Below are 20,901 nucleotides of genomic sequence, written 5' to 3' on the forward strand. Positions count from 1 at the left end.
GCAAATTCTGGGCTTGCTAACAGCCTTAGCGAAATTTAGATAGGAGGCTAGAAGCAATAATATCCTGTCGCATACTCCTCATTTGAATAATGTAGTTACGAAGTTTACTAGAACTGAAGACAAAAGGATAAAGAACGCTATTTTATTTCATTAGAGTACACATATACACACTTGTCTGGAAAATGGAGTTCTCGAAATTAATTCGGTACTTGTAATCAAGCGAATATGGAAATTTTGCCAACTCAATAAAAATCCTTCGAACATAAATAAACCAGGCTTGGGTCACTCGCCTTGATCACTTAAATCACACTCAAAACCAAAATGTCCATGTAGGAACCATACACCGCATTGAAAGCTAGGTACTGTAGTGTAAAGGAACAGTAGTATTGATTAACATACTTTCTTCCGCATATCATACGTGTATTGTAATATAATATATATATATATTGATATCAGGAACAAAATATTTACATCAGTCTGATGTCGATGACTATTCATACCACATACATATGCCCAATAACACAAGGATTGCCTGACGTCACTACTAACAATAAATTGATAAGACATTCCCTTGACAAACTGCATTTTGTCTGTATCCTGTGAGTCTGTTCCAAGTTCATATGAATGGGACCCAAAAGAATTATTTTGTTTTAGTTTTTTAGTCATTTGTATACGGATATCAATTACTCCAAACAGATATGTGTGTATGTAGTATATGCGTGCTAATGAAGTTTGCGAGTAGTGTCTAGTTCAGGTAGATTTATTCTTACATTAAACCAGCACTATCTCTGTAGATATGTATGCTGTTTTGCACGAAGTAAATCGGAAATATGGGTTCGATAAATTTATATACGTGCATTAATATGTACAGTATTCGGAAATAGGCAGTTTGTTTGTTTAGGGTGAGGATAATATCTATGGCTGTAATATGTACGTATGTTTCGTAGTTTAGAAAAATATGAAGGATTATGTTGGATTTGTAGCTATATACGGATAGAAAAATGTGCGTTGAAGTTTCTTACATAAGATGAACAGCAAACCTTTATACCCGAAGCGCGAGCATCCGGTATTCGGACTTGTTTCTATAAAATCTGACTCCCATTTCTACCTTGAACTATTACCTATGGAGACCACCAACAAAGCATTTGCTCAGCACCCACCAGCTGTACTTCAGGCTGACCAGAAAATAACATATATCCTTGACTTCAAGAATCAAAAGTCCATGCCATTTTCTTCATATTCTATACATTGATCGAAAGAGGAAGAGGCATTTATCAAATGCAAAAAAAATAGAAAACGACATCCGGAATATGACATTATCGCGGAAAAACAGGCCGATCAGAAGCCTGGGAAATGTCTGAATCTATTTTCACGAAATGCAGTAGCAACATTTGATATTTGATACATTTTTCATGCACTGGGTAGCACAAAAGATCTCGATTATTACTTTTTAGCCTTGAATATAAGGGTCGCTGCAGAGTACATCAAGTAGCAGGCTTTTAGAAGTTATAAAACAAAAATCTGGAAAAGACCTCGATCGTGCCGCGCGAACCCAAAAATTCAAAATGCATCCCATCGTAATATCTATTCCAAATGTACATGAAATCTCTTAAGTTCATCTGACTCCTAGTTTGAATCAAAATATAGACTATTCTGGTATTTTGTATCCGTACTATTATCAATAAAGTTAAGGTAGGTCAATGTTGAGTTTTCTGAGCCGTTGGCATATCATATGTACTCGACTAATATGTAGTTTGCCGTGGTCACGTTTAAATAAATAGCCTAAATTAAAACCGTTAACCACTCGTTACATAGGTTAACGCTGGCGAAAATACACCAGGCTATCGCCGGCACATACTACAAAGAGCGGACTTTTGGCTCAAAAAACAGCACATGATTGAATTTCTAGCTACATGAATATGTATATAAAAGTTGTACCCCAGAAGTCCCTCACATAGGTAACACCAAAAAAAAATTCAAGACCTGGAGCGCTCAGTTGGTCTTCCAACTTGTTTTATTTCGCGATACTCGGTTATTGCACTGCAAACGGGATTGATAACAGATGGAAGCTTTTGGATTAAGTACTGGTCTCATAAGCAGTTGAAGAGTCGAAGATAAGTATCATTGACTTGACGACATAACACAACATTTCTACATTCTTCGTTGAACTACCTTTGTGTTCAGAGTTATTTCCATATCGGATAGCTGCGGTAAGCAAGTTAATCTCATTTCACACCTGGCATTCATTATTCATTCATTGCCCACTGTAAAATGTATAGGGTAAGGTTTGCCGCTGGCATGCATGCAACCCAAGTAAAATAAAACCATTTAACGCAACCGCTTATGTACTGTACGAGTATATAGTCATAAATAATCTTCTTAGCCCATCTTTCCTGAGATTACGCTCATAGCTTTCTTCTAGTACACGTAAAAAATTTCCATCGATTTTTCACCTACCAAATCATTGTTCATAGAAAAACCCGATTTTCCTCTGACGAGTTTGCAAGCGCTACATATGAAAACGTTATCGCTAATTTCCGATAAAATCATCTGATAAACAGGTTGACTGCTTAGTTGAGTACAGTGTTGCCTATATATTTGGGAAGGTGTTTGTTGTTGGGGACATGTTCGGTTGTCTAATAATAATATTCATGTCCATATCACGTGATTCTGAAAATACGTGTTTTTAACAGCTATTTTTAATGGTAACAAGTAAAATTTTAATTATTTTTTCCATATTCACTCCGAAAAATTTTACTTTTGAGCATCACTGTGTAATAGGCCGAAGACTATATGACCGACTGATTTTTCCTTGATCAGTGCCAAATTTTTCTACTGGCTCTACCAGAGAACAAGCGGCAAATGTGATATACAATATTTCCAAGTACAATTTCTAGATAAATGCTTTGACCATAGTCGTACACCTCGTGTAACCTCGCAACCTGTAGTGTACTGGCCATGCAATAGCGCTAATAGTGTTGTGACGCCGATGGGAATACCAGCCGTTTTTCAAGTTGGCAGCTCGGCATATTATCTTTTATTAACATTTTGGTACTCTTTACCAAAGCTGCTACTCACCTCCATGTTCTAGCTGTATTGAAGGAACGCCTTTATCATATCTTCTGTAATATTCCGTAAATAAATCCTAAATCACAGTGGATGCACTTTACACCGGCACGAGCAAGCTAGCAAAATTATGGCTTTTTCTCATGCTCCCAAACTACTGCCCACTTCTGTGGCACTTGCCGACTTTTCCGAGGAAACACTTTGGAATTTAATCTTCGAGCAAACTATGACTTTGCATGCATTTCTATTTTCTCACTGATCGATATTCAAAAAGCACCATCACTTTACTACAAACGTAATTAGAAAAATCCGCGACACGATGATGGATGGCTATTGACACGGAAAATCACAGTCCGCAGGCAACGTTCGTCGTCGATTATGACCGCACACAGAAAGTCTAAAGGAAATTCCAGCATTCGTAGTTACGAATCGTATGAACAAACAGCAGGTAACATCCCCCAAAGTATTTAAAAACAGAATTGTTCGGCCTAAGGAGGCAACATCGGAGAGCTATGCCATGGGGTGGACACATGACAGCAACCCGCAGTAGTTTACAAAGATTTCGAATATTTTTGTAACGAGATTCCAACTTTTATTTTCTTTCGTTTGAAATTTGTCAGACTCAAGTCTGAAACCTCTCCAAGATTTTTATCGCATCAAGCACCGCAAATGTGCCACTTGATTTGTTTTTCCCTAAATGGCAGAATCATTCGTACACACGCCCGAAATATCCTTCTTCGCACTTTACGTCCCCTGATTTACTTCCGAGATCTTTGAACATATACACGCAAGTATCTATAAATTGATTTTACGCACAAGACTGGACGATACTGAGCAACGTAGCGTCAATAGTGACGAAGTCTGTACAAGCCGGGATTAGCCAAGTGCACATAATTTCATAGTGGAATATTAGATATTGAAAAACAAAATATGAATGCGGAGAATGGAAAGCCACGGTTTTAATCTTATTTCCTGAAAACACTGTTTGTTCCAAGGGAGGAAAGCGATGGAAAAACTGATATCACAACTCCGCGCTACGGATTTATGGTCTGGAGAGCGGCCCGAGACCAGAAGAACACCGAATCACACTAAAGGCCGAAACCCCAAATCTTTTCTTTCAAGCTACGTTGCCAAGAAAATTACTAGAAATGTTTGTAGCATGTGGATACGCACGCTCTGGGGAGGCTCCCACGAATCTCAAAGCTCAGCTCCTCCATGGGCGAGCAGAGCATACACATACAGTGTGCGCGCATACTAAACGCTCAGCACTGATGAGAAGACACAGAGAACTTTCGTCGGCTGATTATACACCAGAATCCGACTATACTCCAGAATCGTTCACTTACAAGCGGCCGGGCGGATTGTCTGTGCAAACGAGCAAACTGTGAGCGACCTACGAGATACTGTCGAGGCCAATACCGGCCACAGTTCAATCGCTCACGTCATAGCTGTAGGGGGAAAAGGGAGCAGTGAACGTCAGGTAGCAGTTGTGGGTGGCTGGCGACAGGGGGGGAAATTTTACGACGCCGACAATGCAAATAACAAAAAAAGCTTCCGCACTCGCGCTTATCGGCGAGGTCGTTCGTTCTCTGCTGTCGTGGTCGTGGGAAACATTGACGTCTTTTCGCCGGGTAGCCACACTGACAGGTGAATGTTTTCAGTCATTTAATTGATTGATAAGAAATGAATATCTGGACTACAACCAATTATAAAATTGACTATCCCACTTTTATCTCTAATCTATAACAATTCATAAAAATATTTACTATGGTAGACATACATATAACGGTAAAATACTTTCTCTCAACTCCTAAAATTGAGCTCACTTCTTGTGGATGATACCATTCAAATTTGTGATTAAGAATGGTCTTCGAATCCTAAGCAGGAAGCCAACCTCCATAACCCTCACTTTTACAGGTTGATCGGTTTTTTCCCTTAAGGGGGTCATCCCGTGAGAAGGCCGTTTTTTGCCTTTTTTTGGAAAATTATTTTGAAGGACTGGATAAAGATAGAAACGTGATTTTTTCAGCATATGTTTATTGATATCTCTAGTATATGTGATAAATTCGATTTCCTAGCTATTTTTCGGAGTAGGTGTTAATTTAAGCACCCATCTCCAAAAAAAGGTGTTTTTCTGCTGCCACGCTGGAGGGCGCTGTGTTCATCTGAGGGAAAAAAGCTAAACGGCATTTTAATGTGGACAATATTCCACGGTCCGCAAACTAGGATAATTAGAAAATATTAAAAGGTAAATTTTTGGTGGGCTTTTAAACTTAATTTTTTGAATTTGGGTGTTTTTTTACGGCTTTTTTTATGAATAAAAAAAAACTACACGTCCGATTGCAATTATCCTAGTTTGCGGACCGTAGAAATATGTACTAAAAAAGCCGTGAAAATTTCAAAGAATTTGGTTGGATAGATTTTGAGCTATGGTGGCAGCCGATTTTCGAGATGCAGTTTCGAGAAAACCGCATTTGAAAATTTAAATGTGATTATCAACAGTAAAATTTTAGCTCACCATTAATCTGGTGGTCAAAGGGTAGTACAGGTCCCGGGGCGAAACGTGGATTGGTACCCACGATGGAGCATAAAACCTGGGAAATGCCTGCTGAACCAACACCAACAGCTCTATTACCAAACCCTATCTCCACCTCCACGTGGTGACCGCTAGGAGCTCTTTCTTGACGAAAAGCTGCAGACGGAGAAGGATGAAGGCGAGTCTCCCGCGCCTAAAAACGGGACAAATTGTACCAACTGGTCCTCCAGGTTGGGGGTTGGGTAGGGCTGACAACCCTACACGGAAAACAACTTGTTACGAAGCCACAACAGGAGCCTCGGATAGGACGGATTTTAAAACGACGGACCCGGCAACGACAAAGGAACAACGATTTGCGCATTTTCTCATGGAACGTGCGCTCCCTGTACAGAGATGAAGCTGATAAGCAGCTAGCCGATACCCTGTCCCAATATAGGGCTGATGTAACAGCGTTGCAAGAGATGCGATGGACAGGGATCGGTTTCCTGGAGAAGAGCCACTACACCATATATTATAGCGGTCATCCAGTAAACCATGTGCTCGGAGTAGGTTTCTTAGTCAGCCAAAAAATGAAACCTGCTGTTATCGGCTTTGAAAGCATAAGCGAACGGCTATGCACTCTGCGCTTGCGAGGCAAGTTTAGAAATATAAGCCTCATAAACGTTCACGTCCCTACAGAGGAGACTGCAGAGTCGGAGAAGGATACCTTCTACGAGGCAGTAGAAAGAACCCTCGAAGCCTGTCCCAGATATGATATTAAAATCATACTTGGGGAACAGCCAAGTAGGGAAGGAGCCCGTATTCAGGCGATACGTTGGCTCCCATAGCTTACACGAGAAAACAAATGATAACGGACTGCGGATTATTTAATTAGCAGGGTCACACGAAATGGTTGTTGGAAGTAGCTGGTTTGCGCGGAAAGCAGTCCACAAACATACGTGGGCCTCTCCAGACGGGACCACTTTCAACCAGATTGACCACGTGTTGATCGAACGCCGCCACTTCTCAGCCTTGATGAATGTCAGAACATATAGGGGGGCCAATATAGACTCGGATCACTATCTCGTTGGCATGGTGCTCCGAGCTCGAATAACAATACCACCTAGAATCCCCTCTGACAAGCAGGTGAGAGTGAACACTGAAGCCATCCACAACACAACCCTGCACGACACCTATAAGAGGGAAATGGATGCCGCAATAACCGCAGTCAACAGAGGACCTGGAGATGAAGCATCAACTAATGATCTTCACAACCACCTGAAGAACGTTATCATGGATACGGCCACAAATATACTTGGCCCCAGCCGCAAAAGGAGTCGGAACGGCTGGTTTGACGATGAATGTAAGCTAGCAACGGAACGGAAGAATGCCGCATACCGAGTAATGTTGCATTCTCAAAGAACGCGGGCACGCGCAGAGACTTATCACAAACTCCGTCGAGTGGAGAAGCGACTTCATAGACGGAAAAAGGAAGCCTGGGAGAACCAACAAGTCTGTGAACTAGAAAAGCACAGGGAGCAACCGCACCTGGCGCGGAAGTTTTACCAACAAGTCAGCAGGATGAAGCCTTATACACCTCGATGCTCATCCTGCCGAGACAAAGAGGGAAATCTGATTTCCGACAGAATGGGAATATTAGAGCGATGGGTTGAGTACTTTGATGAGCTACTGAACAACCAGAACATCGGCGAGTTGGAGGTCCCGCCAACTGAAGACGACGGACTAATACTGCCACCACCAAGTTTAGGAGAAACAGTCCGTGCAATTCATCGGCTAAAAAATCATAAGTCGCCAGGAGCCGATGGAATTACAGCCGAATTGGTTAAATATGGAGGCGACCAGTTACACCAAGTGGTTCATCAACTTGTGCTCAAGGTATGGGACAGCGAATCAATGCCTGACGATTGGCAACGAGGCATAATCTGTCTCATACATAAAAAGGGAGATATCACACAGTGCAGCAATTATAGAGGTATCACGTTGCTGAGTACCATCTATAAGATATTCTCCTCTATCTTGCTAGGCCGGATAGCCCCATACGCCCAGAACATCATTGGCCCATACCAAAGAGGCTTCACTCCAGGCAAATCAGCACCAGATCAGATTTTCTCTCTGCGGCAGGCGATGGAAAAACTGTTGGAATATGGACAACAGTTGCACCATCTGTTCATCGACTTTAAAGCCGCCTATGATAGCATAGCCAGGGTAAAACTGTACACGGCCATGAGAGAATTCGGTATCCCGACGAAATTAATAAGACTGACTAGGCTGACTCTGACCAATGTGCGAGGCCAGATAAAAGCAGCAGGATCACTCTCAAGACCATTCGACATCAACAACGGTCTACGACAAGGGGATGCGTTGTCATGCGTCCTCTTTAACCTGGCCCTCAAGAAAGTGATCTGTGATGCTGAAGTGAATGCAAGAGGTACGATCCTCTTCAAGTCCACCCAACTATTGGCCTATGCTGACGATATCGACATCATGGGAAGAACCACCCGAGACGTACAAACTGCCTTCATCCAGATCGAGCAGGCGGCGCGAGATCTTGGGCTGCACATCAATGAAGGCAAGACAAAATATATGGTGGCAACGTCAGCACCGAAGACGAATCAACCAACAACATCAAACCGCACTGGTCAAACACAAACACGAACAAGAATAAGGATAGAGGAATAGAACTTTGAGATCGTTAACAATTTCTCCTATCTAGGGTCGAAAATCACAACCGATAACAACTACGATGATGAAATCCGCGCACGGTTGTTGTCAGCCAACAGAGCCTATTTCAGCTTACAAAGACTGTTCCGCTCGAAACGTCTCACCATAGGGTCAAAGCTCTTACTGTACAAGACTATGATCTTGCCAGTCCTCATGTATTCCTTGGAAACTTGGGTTCTTAGCAAGAAAAATTGCGAACTCTTGGCCGCGTTCGAGAGAAGAAGAAGAAATACATGAGGAAGAAGAAAGAAGAAATACATGAGGATGGACGATTCCGTAGCCTACACAATGACGAAATCTATGAGCGATACCATGACCGTCCGGTTGTGGATAAAATCCGGCTCAATAGGTTACGGTGGGCGGGTCACTTAATCCGTATGGATGAAGATGATCCCACCCGGAAAGTCTATAAGGGCAATATCTATGGTAGGAAAAGAAGACGAGGCAGACCCTGCCTAAGATGGAGCGATGGCGTGGGCCAGGACGCCAGACAGCTTTTAGGGATATCGAATTGGTGGACTTCGGCGCAAAACCGGGATGTCTGGAGTTCCTTATTAAGGCAGGCCTAGACCGGATACCGGTTGTTGCGCCGTTGATGATGATGATGATGATTAATCTGCTATACTTGTTCCATAGAGAGCACCCTCCGTTTCTTCAAAAAAGTCTTGTAAGGCCGATTGTTGCTCTCTGGTGTCAATTGTGGCTCTTTTAGCGAGGTCAGTCGATCGTCGTTCGGACCGCTAAATTCGCCCTTCATTACGGCGGTTGACATAAACCTGACATATGTGACCAACTTGACATCCCATTGTCACTAGGATTTTGAGAATGCCATTGAATCCTTCATTGAAAATAATTACAGCCAGAAAAGTGGCTATTTCTACGACCTTGGCCCTAGAATGAAGGTGTTTAGGAGCGAAAGTTCAGATCAATGCATTTAACGACTCATTGTTATTCTGGGTCTCTGCTCCTAAACATCTGTTCAAGAGATCATCTCGTGACAAATCTTCGTAGATTGGTTTGATGACTGTTTGAACTTCTTCAGTCAAAGGTGCCTTCTCGTGGTGAAAACTATCCAGTTCTCCTTTAGCTTCCGCTTTGCGCCATTTGCACCAACTGTCCTCGCCTGCTGGACAATTTTGATGCTGAGGATTTTCGTCTGTAGAACATTTATGGAAGAAAGTTTCCCAAATTTACTACTACTTTCCTTCCTTCCTTTTCTACTACCACGTATATTTTATTTTTTTGCAGAAATTTGCAGAAATACCGGAGAAAACTCCAGCAAAATCCAGTATACAATATACAAAACTTGTCGCAATTGGAACATCCATGTTCATGCTTGCTAAAAGTTTCTTTGCTGATGTTGATGCGAAGTCCTTTTTCTTCTCTGATAACTACCGATTCCCATGAAATACTCGTTTTTTAGTGCGAGCATGACGTTGAACGTTAAAGCGATCTCCCTTCGTACGATGCATTTAAAAAAATCACTGAACACACAAACAGCACAATACTCCCAATAAAATATAACTGAGTATAGCTTGAAAGCCTTTCAGTGCTCACTCTAGACTGGATTATCCTTTTTATTCCAAACAGCAAATAAGTTTAGATAATTGATTGGTTTTCCTTTTTTTTATATTTATACCTGTGTTCGAATTTATAAGGCTCAGGTAAAAAACTAACAGGTAAAAAAAGATTCGATACTCTTTCTCAGGGAGTACTCTAGTCGCGGCTGCAAACTCCTTACCTGTTTAACACTGTAATTTCTGAAGGACTCGGAATATCGGAAAATCCCTTTGCCAACATATTCTCCACTATATATAGATACAATTCATGCAAAAAAAAAATCGATTTCTCCAACCCGACACACGGGATGACCCCCTTAAATAATAATTTATAATTTCCTGGGTATTATATAAATTGAGTGTGCCGATGGATGATCCATCGACTAACTGCAATTATACTACGCGACACTGCACTGTGGTAGCACCTCAAAAGTTGGCTATTTAATAAAATATAATGAACTAAAGCGTCCTCAAACTTAGAGTAAAATCATTAAGATCCATTTATGTAGTGTATATACGTTGAACATATTCGATGTGGTCCAGACAAAGAAGAAACTTTGACCTAATATAACTTTGTTGATAATAATAGGATTTACACCAAACTTTCCAGTATGATGTTTGTCATTAAAGCCTGTATGATATGCAATTAAAATACGAGTAAATTGAATATGATTAAGATAAGATGCAATTGAAAGAATGAATTTTGGGTAATTATCTGGAAAAATTAAAATCATAATTATATGGATGAAGAGGTCAAGCAGTGGACTACTGGATAGACTGATGCGGAATACATCCTTCTGCGAGCCAACCTAGCTCTCTCTAGAATTGATATGTGGCTTCCCAGGAGCCAAGCCTCTCGTTTACCAAGGTCATTAGTGGGTGGTGATGGTCACAGCCTGTACGGGGTAAGCCTAATATCAACAAAATGCTACGGATCTAGACTGGGGAGTCGAAAAACACCTCTCCCAATTCAGGGTGTTATGCAAACCGTGTATATTGGATAGTTTGCTGTCGGGGTAACTGTGTTGGAATGGAACCTCAGTGAGTATTACCGTGCTACGGGGGGGGAGAGAGCTATAGCACGGAAGACCTCTTAACTCTCATACTTGTGGGATTCAAGTGACTACCAAAAATAAAAACACAAAAAAAATATAATAAACTACCTTCCGGTAGTACCTGTATCACATATAAACTGTCCCATCAGGCGGAGGCAACATTACAAGCAGTGGAGCCAAAGTCAACATTGGTCTACTGCGAAAGCTGCAACCAACAAAGGTCCTCGCTCAAAAGGGAGAGACGAGCAAACATACGCCTGAGGTCAGGATATCAGACATTAGGAACGACACAGCCCTCAGTGGCGCGGGTGCTAAAGGGCATCTGTGCTATCTGAAAGCTCAGGGCAGACCTAAGTCTTCAGTATCAGAGCCAAGAAAGCAGGAAGCAGCGGAAATCAGCCCACAAGAGAAAAATGCTCCCAAAAAACCTAAATCAGAACCTACGAAAGGGGAAATCTCAGGACGATCAGGGTTGCCGTTAGCTATGCTAGCACGGTAAAGTGCATTCGACTGGCCATACTGCCAAAAGTATTTCCGGAGCAAATACTCACTCGTGAGGAACAGGAAATAATTGAGGACCTTATCATCATGGAGATGTTTGAGGGATGGAGTAAGAAACCTGTGTTTACCAGCATACGTTTTCGGTTAGGTCTTATATTTTGCGACGCAGGACACTGGCGACTGGCTTAGGACTATAGTTCCGAAACTGCCAGGAGGCACACGTGATGACGTTTTACCTTGCCAAAGCCGTATCGATTGAGACGGGGAAACTTTTACGCCTCCCCATCACACAGTTATGGAGAGTTTTTAGAAGCAAGGAGGAGGACAAAAGCAAACTCCTCATGATCGGGGCAGACGATCAATTCCTGGAGGTAATTAGACGTCGTAACTGCCTCATAAATTACAAGTTTGGTACATACCTGTACACACGCACAGGGAGAAATAAGAAAGGATACTTCGAAGGACACATTGGGTGGAAATCCTACCGAAGTCCACAAAGGATTTGGGGAAGCAAAGGACAAAACCGGGCAGGGAGATGGGCCTGCTGCCCATAGAAGAGGAGAAGCTGAGCGACCTTGGCCTAAACCTTCTACAGTTCAAGTCGGACAGCGAAAGGAGGATGACAATAGAAGAGCTCCAGGTGTTAACTGAACCGACGGCCGGCACTAAAATAGCACAGGCAAACCTCCACCATGCAAAAGTTGCATCTGCAAGGGCAAAATCCCAAGGTAACATTGGAATAGTGCTGGCTCAAAACCCTGGGTATAAAATAAGAGCTTACATCATTTTCAACATAAACTTCAAATACATATGTTTTTTAGAGTTGCGAACTACAGTGGCTCTCCAAGTCTCACTAGAAGATGGCGGAAGAACTCAACAGGCAGTCTTGGCACCAGGATACTTCCCACGAGACGACACCCCAGCAGAATTAGTCGTTAGATTGGCCAAGTTCTACGAGAGAAAGACGCTAGCGGAAGTAGAGAGAATAGGGAATCCCACGAGAACAGACTCGGACCTCTACATAAGACACCTGAGTGACAACAGCCTCGTCTGCAGGTGAGCGGTGACACCAGGAGCTAAACAGTGATGGAAGGCCTCAACAAAGTCGTCATTGACGCTAATGAGGTCACCTGTCCGGCTGTCAGGAAAACGAGCGAAAAAAAAAACCGAAAAATGGCAGAGGTACAAAAGAGCATTGACGACGTATAGTAACGCGATCAGGGAAGCCAAACCAAACAACTTCATGGAATTCTGTGAAGGGATAGAACAAACCACAGAAGCGTACAGGGCTATAGTTAAAAACAAGGTAATTTCTTCTGTCTGTCTAAAAAAGGAAGACATTTGCTTGTTAAAACTCATTTCCCACTGCAGAAGGTAATAACATTCGGCTTGGCACCCCAACAACCAACCCCACAAGGGGAAGAAAGAAAAAGCGAAAGAAGTATGCTCGGAAGCTAGAGTAAGATAGGTATTGGGAATCTTTAAACCATTGAAATCACCCGGAGTAGATGGCATTTTTCCAGCACTACTCCAGAATGGCCTTGAAATAATTTTAGAATTTTTCCTAATAGTGGTAAGGGGCAGTATAGTCTTGGGATATATACCAAAAGCATAGAAACGGGCAAGAATATTCTTTATGCCGAAAATGGGTAAAAGGATCCTTTTCACCCTAAATCTTTCAGACCAATTTGCCTGACATCGCTCGTACTTAAAACGGTGAAGAAGATGGTACATAACTATATTATAATCCCCGTAATCCCCCTACACCCATGTCAACACCCTTTCTGAGTAGGACTGCATCAGCTTATCAGCTGGACTATATCAGCTTATGGATGTAGTACGGGATGCTATAGAAACAAAGACAATAGTACTGTGCGCATTTTCGGACATCTAGGGACCGTTCAATAACACATCGCACACATAGATACGAGCTGCGCTAATCCACAAGGGAGTGAGAAACACCCAGACTCTCTGGATGGCCAGAATAGTAGAAAGTAGGCGAATAGAAGTCCCGGCAGGTGCAAATGCTATTGTCATGAACAATACCCAAAGTTGTCCACAAGGTGGGGTGTTATCACCATTAATGTGGAACATGGTAGTTGATGAACTCCTAGGAGAGCTAACAAACACTAGAATACAGGTCCTGGGTTACGCTGATGATATTATTTTAATCTGTCGGGGCAAATATGAGGATACCCTATATGACAAAATCCAAACCTGTCTACGAACCGCACAAAATGATGTCCCTGAGAGGGTTATACGATGTGAACTCGTTCTCGTTAAATACCAAATAATTCTCGTGGTGGCAGACAATGTGCAATCGTGCGGACGTGGATGACTCGAGGAACTACGATGCAATCCAACAATGCAGGGAAGCTGAAGATTCTCATCTGATCGCCCACTCTACGTGGCAAAAACTGCAAATTTCAATACCAGGCCCAATAAAACTGACGTGTAACTAGAATTCTGATGTACTATATATCTAGCTCGTCATAATAATCCAATACCGTGAAATATGTGGACAAAACCTGCGCACTTAAACTCACCGAAGTGACTCGTCTAAGCTAACTACACAAATGCCGTTTACTTTTTTTCTCTAAGATGATCGCAGCGCCCCCTCGCGTGGCAGCAGAAAAACACCTTTTTTTGGAGATGGGTGAATAAATTACTCTGTATTTCAATAACGAACTATGTGATCGGGCTGGAAAAATTACTATGCACGTTCAAGATATTAATAAATCTATGGTGAACAATTCGTATTTGCATCTATATCCAGTTCTTCACAAAAAATTTCTAAAAAAGCCAAAAATGCGGCCTTCACACGGGATGACCCCGTTAAGGTTCCGTTCGATGCGGCCTGCCTCCGGGAAAGTATTGATCAGTCGTTGAACTAAGAAGTGGCCAGGCGTGACGAGGAATTCGATGGCCCCTTAAGGGATGGTAACGATAGACTCCTCATCCATGATGACGAGCATTTGAAGATGTGGAAGAATCATTCACCATGGTTCTTAATCGTATCACTTTCGGTGAAGTTCGCCTCTTGTGGATCAAATGGCTCATCACCGTAACATGCGGATACGAGCTCCTCCTACAAACAGAAGAGAAATCATTCCGACCATCAATGTACTCAAATAGAGTAAAGCCGCTGGGTTTGACGGTCTCCCGATTCGAACACACATTGTGTGGTTATAAGCTGTTCTAGGATGCGCTTTGAATTGAGGGTTTTGCCCTATGGATTCAATTGAGGAGTTTAAGAATACACTCAAAACATTCTCCACTTGTCGTAAAATTTGCGGGCTAACAACTTGCAAATTTCAAATTCGCTATGTCCTACTTGAGCGCAAATTCCAGCGAAATTAGCGGGAAATTCTAAAGAGTACTCCTCCAAGAGGGAGAGCTCTTATTACATTGCGCCAGGTGGTAGCAGACGACGCTTCAAATTAGCACAATTGTGCCGTGCCACATACCAACGGAAACTTGGAAAAGGATACTTTTTATTAACAATTACACGCAGTTCAGGAGAGGGGCTACCATAAGGTGAGTTAGGCTTGTACTGATCCGCTCTGAACATCTAATATAAATAATAAAACTATATCACGATCAGCAGCTGATTTAAGAGTTGTCTTCTGACTACCTCGCTTGCTTATCGCTACTGAATTTGCTCGCAGACGATTAGAGCGCCGAAGCAAATACAGGGTGCGGCAGCATAACTTCCTTTTTTCAAAACTCAATAAAAACTATTGTATGCATCGGAAAATATTTATTTATTTTTTATAATTTAGGTACATGTCTAAAGTTTTTATTTACATTGTTTTGAAGATCAAATCTGTTAGGTGACGTCCCCCATTCTCCATACATTGCGTAAACCGATTTCTGGCATTTGTCATGACTCTTGTTAGCATAGCAGGTGTTATGTTGGCAATTTCTTCTTGGATGTTGGTCTTCAAATCTTGTAGGCTTCTTGGACGGTTCACATAAACACGAGATTTCAAAAACCCCATAGAAAAAAATCACAAGGGGACAGATCGGGAGAGCGTGCCGGCCATTGCAAATCGCTTCTAATTGAGATAAGGCGCTCTGGAAAGTGTTCCCTCAAAACAGCCATCGATGCTCTTGAAGTGTGTGCTGTTGCACCGTCTTGTTGGAACCAAGTGTCCCCCAAATCCAAATTTTCTAGCCGTGGAAAAAAAAAATTCTGTAGCATGTTTACCTACCGGTCCGAATTCACTGTCACTGTAACCTCATTTTCCTCGAAAAACCAGGGACCAATAATTCCAGCTGAGGAAATTGCACACCACACTGTGACTTTGGGTGAATGCAAAGGCTTTTCATGCAATTATCGAGGGTTGGTGTCAGCTCAGTAGCGCATGTTTTGTTTGTTAACCGACCCACACAAATGAAAATGGGCTTCATCGCTAAAAAAACAATAGCACCCTCGGGAACGACATCACGTTCTGAAAGTTCCTGCACTATCGCCATCTTATAGGGATGAAAATGAAGATCATCACGAAGAATTCTTCTCACAGAACGATCGGATAGTCCAAGGGCAGATGCGTGTTTGCGCGCAGAACGCCGTGGCGATCGCAACATTGACGCTCTCATTGCTTCAATATTCTCAGGTGATCTTACGGGCCGAGGGACTCCAGTTCTTCCTTTTGTCGCAGTTGCAGTTTGTCTGAATGTAGTGACCCATGTAACAATTGATTTGCGGTCTGGGACGGGAGCCAACGGGGCTAAATTAAAGCGATTCCGAAATGCACGCTGTGTTGCAATAACCGAACATCCGCTTGAAAAGTAAACCTCAACGGCAAAATTTTTTTTACCAAATATAGGCATGTGGGGTATCAAATGAAAGGTCTCAATTAGTACTTTTCGAAGCCAGTCTTAGTTTTGAGATTAGTTAAAAGAGCGGGGAGTGGGAGGGGTGGAAATAGATGATTTCTTTAACAGAGCTATTCTCAGAAACTACTCACCCGAAAAATCTGAAAAAAATCATGAAGCTGCCTATATGTGGTGCTCAAACCTCAAAATACTCTCCATATCGATATCCGTCCAAATTAAGTTAATAATAGTGTATATATATATAGTATATTACCATATTTTGGGAAAATTGAGTAAAACCCCCCTGAATTTTATCTCAGAGTTATAAAAGTTGGTAGTAGTATAAAATATAATATGAAGCATATCATCTCCAAGTTTGGTCAAAATCATACTGTTAGTAACAAAGTTACAATAGCTCAAAGTTGTCTTCACCGTGTAAATTTACAACCCGAAGTACTAAATCTGATATGCTAAATGCATATTCTTAACGGGCTACGTACAAATGGGATAGTTCTACACTCAAATATACTCACACAAGAAGCAAACAAAACCTTTCATAACTGAAGCGCCCAGCTTCCGGTTTCCCGACTTGTTTGTATCTTTATCTGGATCACATTTACTAATAATATTGAACTCCTAGTGTGATGCGTATGAGTTTTCCAGATTAAATTATTTGTGTAAATGGCTTTGTAAATAATGGAAAGCAATGGAATTTTTAACCATGTATACACGAAACTTTCATGCACTCATCGTTTCTCACATAGGTTAACATAAAGCCTTTTATACTTGAAGCACGTAGCTTCCGGTTCCCTGACTTAACATTTTTGGAGAATCACTTCCAATCATTTGGATCAATCGGTCAGAAAGACTAGCAAGGAACTACAAAATGATTGCCTTCAGTGATGGCAAACGAGAAAGGTGATTTCAAGTGTATAACGTGTCATCCTGTGGCTCATCTGCTTTTGTCGTGCAAGAAGTATTTGCGACTATCGATTACCAAGCGGCTAAGATTCGCACAAAAGCGCAAATTGTGTGTTATTTGTCTGAAATCTAACTACCAACAGCAAAGTTATTCAACTGACTGAAGATCAGCAAGAAAGTAGGAATAAAAGGAACATGTTCATAATCCAAAGCACTCATCAATAACACCGGCAGCTTCAAATCATTTCAAACGTCAAGATTATGTTTTGCTAGGTAACGCCAAGAGGTTACGGCTATTACCGAACACACTGGGGAATACAGAGCAAAATTTACTCGCCGAATTGAAGGTACAGGCAAGGACAATAGGGAGGACCACACCGCATCAACTTTTCTCTCGACTTGAAGCCTTCATATTGCCCCATATTGTATCCAAGCAGCCAACGAAATTATGGGACCGGAGACCGAATTGGAGAATACCGGAAAACGTTTCGCTGGCTGAACCTGATTTCAATCTTCACAATGAATTGATGTATTGCTGGGAGCAAAATTATACCACCAGCTGTTAACAGATAGCTAGATTAAGCTAGTCGACAACTTATCGACTCTTCAACACTGTGTTTGGTTGAGTGATTGCCGGTAAGGTCAATCAAGGGGGAACAAACCATGTAACTTGTGGAATTGTCAAGGATGATTAGGAAAGCACGGAGAGTTCATTGAGCGTGTTTCGCTGTCTGCAATTCTTAAAAAATGAATCTATACTTAAACTGGAAACTTTTCCTTTTAAACAGTGTTATACATTGAGCGGTGAAGTTGATTATACGCAACCTACATTAACAGTTGCGGATAAACGATGCAAACCTCATTTCGCTTAACACACCACAAGAGGTATTTGTTGATAACCAACTCCGCTCTTGTTGATTCAAGACAGATCGCACACAATACTTCAATACCTCAATACCACTTGGAAGGCGATTCACCAAAAATCGTACGTCTAATTCATCCAAGTGTATGATCCACCGTAACAACTTATTACCAGTACCCTACTTAATTTCTCATCTTCGTATACTGAAAACTGATAGTAGTGCAACTAAGGTCCGTGTAGTATTTGATGCCTGAACAAAAACGTCAACTGAAATTTGGCTATATGAAATTATGTCCAATTGACCCATCGTTCAAAGATCTGACGAAATGGAGTCTTTTAGGCGAGCGGTAAAATGTTACTCTATCCGCCCAGATGGATGATAGTAGTAACGCCTGTGCCGGGTACAGCAAGAAAGAAGTGGTACATGCCAAAAAATTAATGCAGTGCTAGTGGAAGTACTTAGGATGGAAAACTGCCTGATGGATAATACCCAGAAAACACTCTACGAATTCGTCGGGCTGAAACACAATATATTAAGGTGCTGGCTTGAAACCTTAGAAACACCTGCGAAAAGGCCATGAGCGAGTTCTGTTCGCCTGGCCAATATGCAGGGAATGCAGGACTGCTACAAACTCCTACGGTGACTCCATTGCGGCAGATGCCTATTGTTACCAAAAGGATGGAGCGAACCACTCGAAAAGCTGTAGAGGGAATAAAGCTACAAGTATCCAAAGACCCAGCAGCAGGGGAGAACATATCGATTCTAAGTCGGTTTCACAAATAAAACCCCAAAAGATGAGGGCAAATGTTGGGACCATTGTGAAGCCAAATACCCAGGTAAAATGAAAGAAGCTTCATCCACAATTGTCACCGAGGTGTCCCTTCTTACGCTGAGATTCTGTGGTCAAGGGAGATCCGACGCTAAGTGGCCTAGAGGACAATGGCACAATGATCAGAAGAACTCTGAAGAGAGAACCCCGGACAAATGGACGCGACCAGAAATTGAATGGATGTGACCAGAAAAACGAGGAGAACCTTAGGTAAGCTGGTGAGGCAACGTGAGGCAATTGACAAACGAGATTGCCCTGAAGTACAAGGGCCGCGACGAGATTACGACGAAGGATGACATACGAAAGGAATTGGAACGACTAATTCCAGACAGGAGTATCGACGCAATAAAAAACCTACGGCGGCACACAAACGGCAACAATCAGTTTGCCAGCTGTGTGGGCAAGTAAGTTCCCGCAAGCTGGCAAAGTTAATATCGGATGGGTTGTCTATAGGATTCAGGAGAAAATATATCATGCTATCTCTTTTAGATATCTGGAATATGATCTTTTGGGTCAGTCAGTCCAAGAGCTTAATGTGGACGTGGTGATACCAGGCGAGTTGGTGGTCAAAGGGTAGTATAGGTCTCAGGGCGAAACGTGGATTGGTACCCACGATGGAGCATAAAACCTGGGAAATGCCTGCTGAACCAACACCAACAGCTCTACTAACAAACCCTACCTCCACCTCCACGTGGTGACCGCTGGGAGCTCTTTCGTAACGAAAAGCTGCAGACGGAGAAGGATGAAAGCGAGTCTCCCGCGGAGACAAACTGTACCAACTGGTCCTCCAGGTTGGGGGTTGGGTAGGGCTGACAACCCTACATGGAAAATCGATGTTACGGAGCCACGAAAGGAGCCTTGGACAGGATGGACTTTACAACGACGAACCCGGCAACGACAACGGATTAACGATTTGCGCATTTTCTCATGGAACGTGCGCTCCCTGTACACAGATAAAGCTGATGAGCAGCTAGCCGATACCCTGTCTCAATATAGGGCTGATATAACAGCGTTACAAGAGATGCGATGGACAGGGATCGGTTTCCTGGAGAAGAGCCCCATATATTATAGCGGTCATCCAGTAAACCTTGGAGTAGGTTTCTTAGTCAGCCAAAAAATGAAATCTGTTGTTATCGGCTTTGAAAACATAAGCGAACGGCTATGCACTCTGCGCTTGCGAGGCAAGTTTGGAAATATAAGCCTCATAAACGTTCACGCCCCTACCGAGGAGACTGCAGGGTCGGAGAAGGATACCTTCTACGAGGCAGTAGAACGAACCCTCGAAGCCTGTCCCAGCTATGATATAAAAATCATACTTGGAGATTTTAACTGCCAAGTAGGGAAGGAGCCCGTATTCAGGCGATACGCTGGCTCCCATAGCTTACACGAGAAAACAAATGATAACGGACTGCGGATTATTTAATTAGCAGGGTCACACGAAATGGTTGTTGGAAGTAGCTGGTTTGCGCGGAAAGCAGTCCACAAACATACGTGGGCCTCTCCAGACGGGACCACTTTCAACCAAATTGACCACGTGTTGATCGAACGCCGCCACTTCTCAGCCTTGATGAATGTCAGAACATATAGGGGGGCCAATATAGACTCGGATCACTATCTCGTTGGCATGGTGCTCCGAGCTCGAATAACAATACCACCTAGAATCCCCTCTGACAATCAGGTGAGAGTGAACACTGAAGCCATCCACAACACAACCCTGCACGACACCTATAAGAGGGAAATGGATGCCGCAATAACCGCAGTCAACAGAGGACCTGGAGATGAAGCATCAACTAATGATCTTCACAACCACCTGAAGAACGTTATCATGGATACGGCCACAAATATACTTGGCCCCAGCCGCAAAAGGAGTCGGAACGGCTGGTTTGACGATGAATGTAAGCTAGCAACGGAACGGAAGAATGCCGCATACCGAGTAATGTTGCATTCTCAAAGAACGCGGGCACGCGCAGAGACTTATCACAAACTCCGTCGAGCGGAGAAGCGACTTCACAGACGGAAAAAGGAAGCC

General features: G+C 42.6%; 1 protein-coding gene across 3 annotated transcripts in view; it reads right to left on the reverse strand.

Moving 5' to 3' along the window:
* Positions 1-20,901, reverse strand: part of LOC119654526 (serine/threonine-protein kinase SIK2-like) — a 175,575-nt gene that overhangs the window by 101,488 nt on the left and 53,186 nt on the right. Inside the window, exon 1 of one of the 3 annotated variants that reach the window (XM_038059966.1) lies at positions 3,079-4,245. The exons of 1 other annotated variant lie outside the window; for it this stretch is intronic. The gene's annotated coding sequence lies outside the window, so the exon portion shown is untranslated. Of the gene's footprint in view, positions 1-3,078; positions 4,246-20,901 lie in introns of those variants that run through there. One more of the 3 variants, XM_038059970.1, reaches the window with a different exon arrangement.

The sequence above is a fragment of the Hermetia illucens genome, chromosome 4 (genome assembly GCF_905115235.1).
Source record: "Hermetia illucens chromosome 4, iHerIll2.2.curated.20191125, whole genome shotgun sequence".
In the NCBI taxonomy this organism is placed as follows: Eukaryota; Metazoa; Arthropoda; class Insecta; order Diptera; family Stratiomyidae; genus Hermetia; species Hermetia illucens.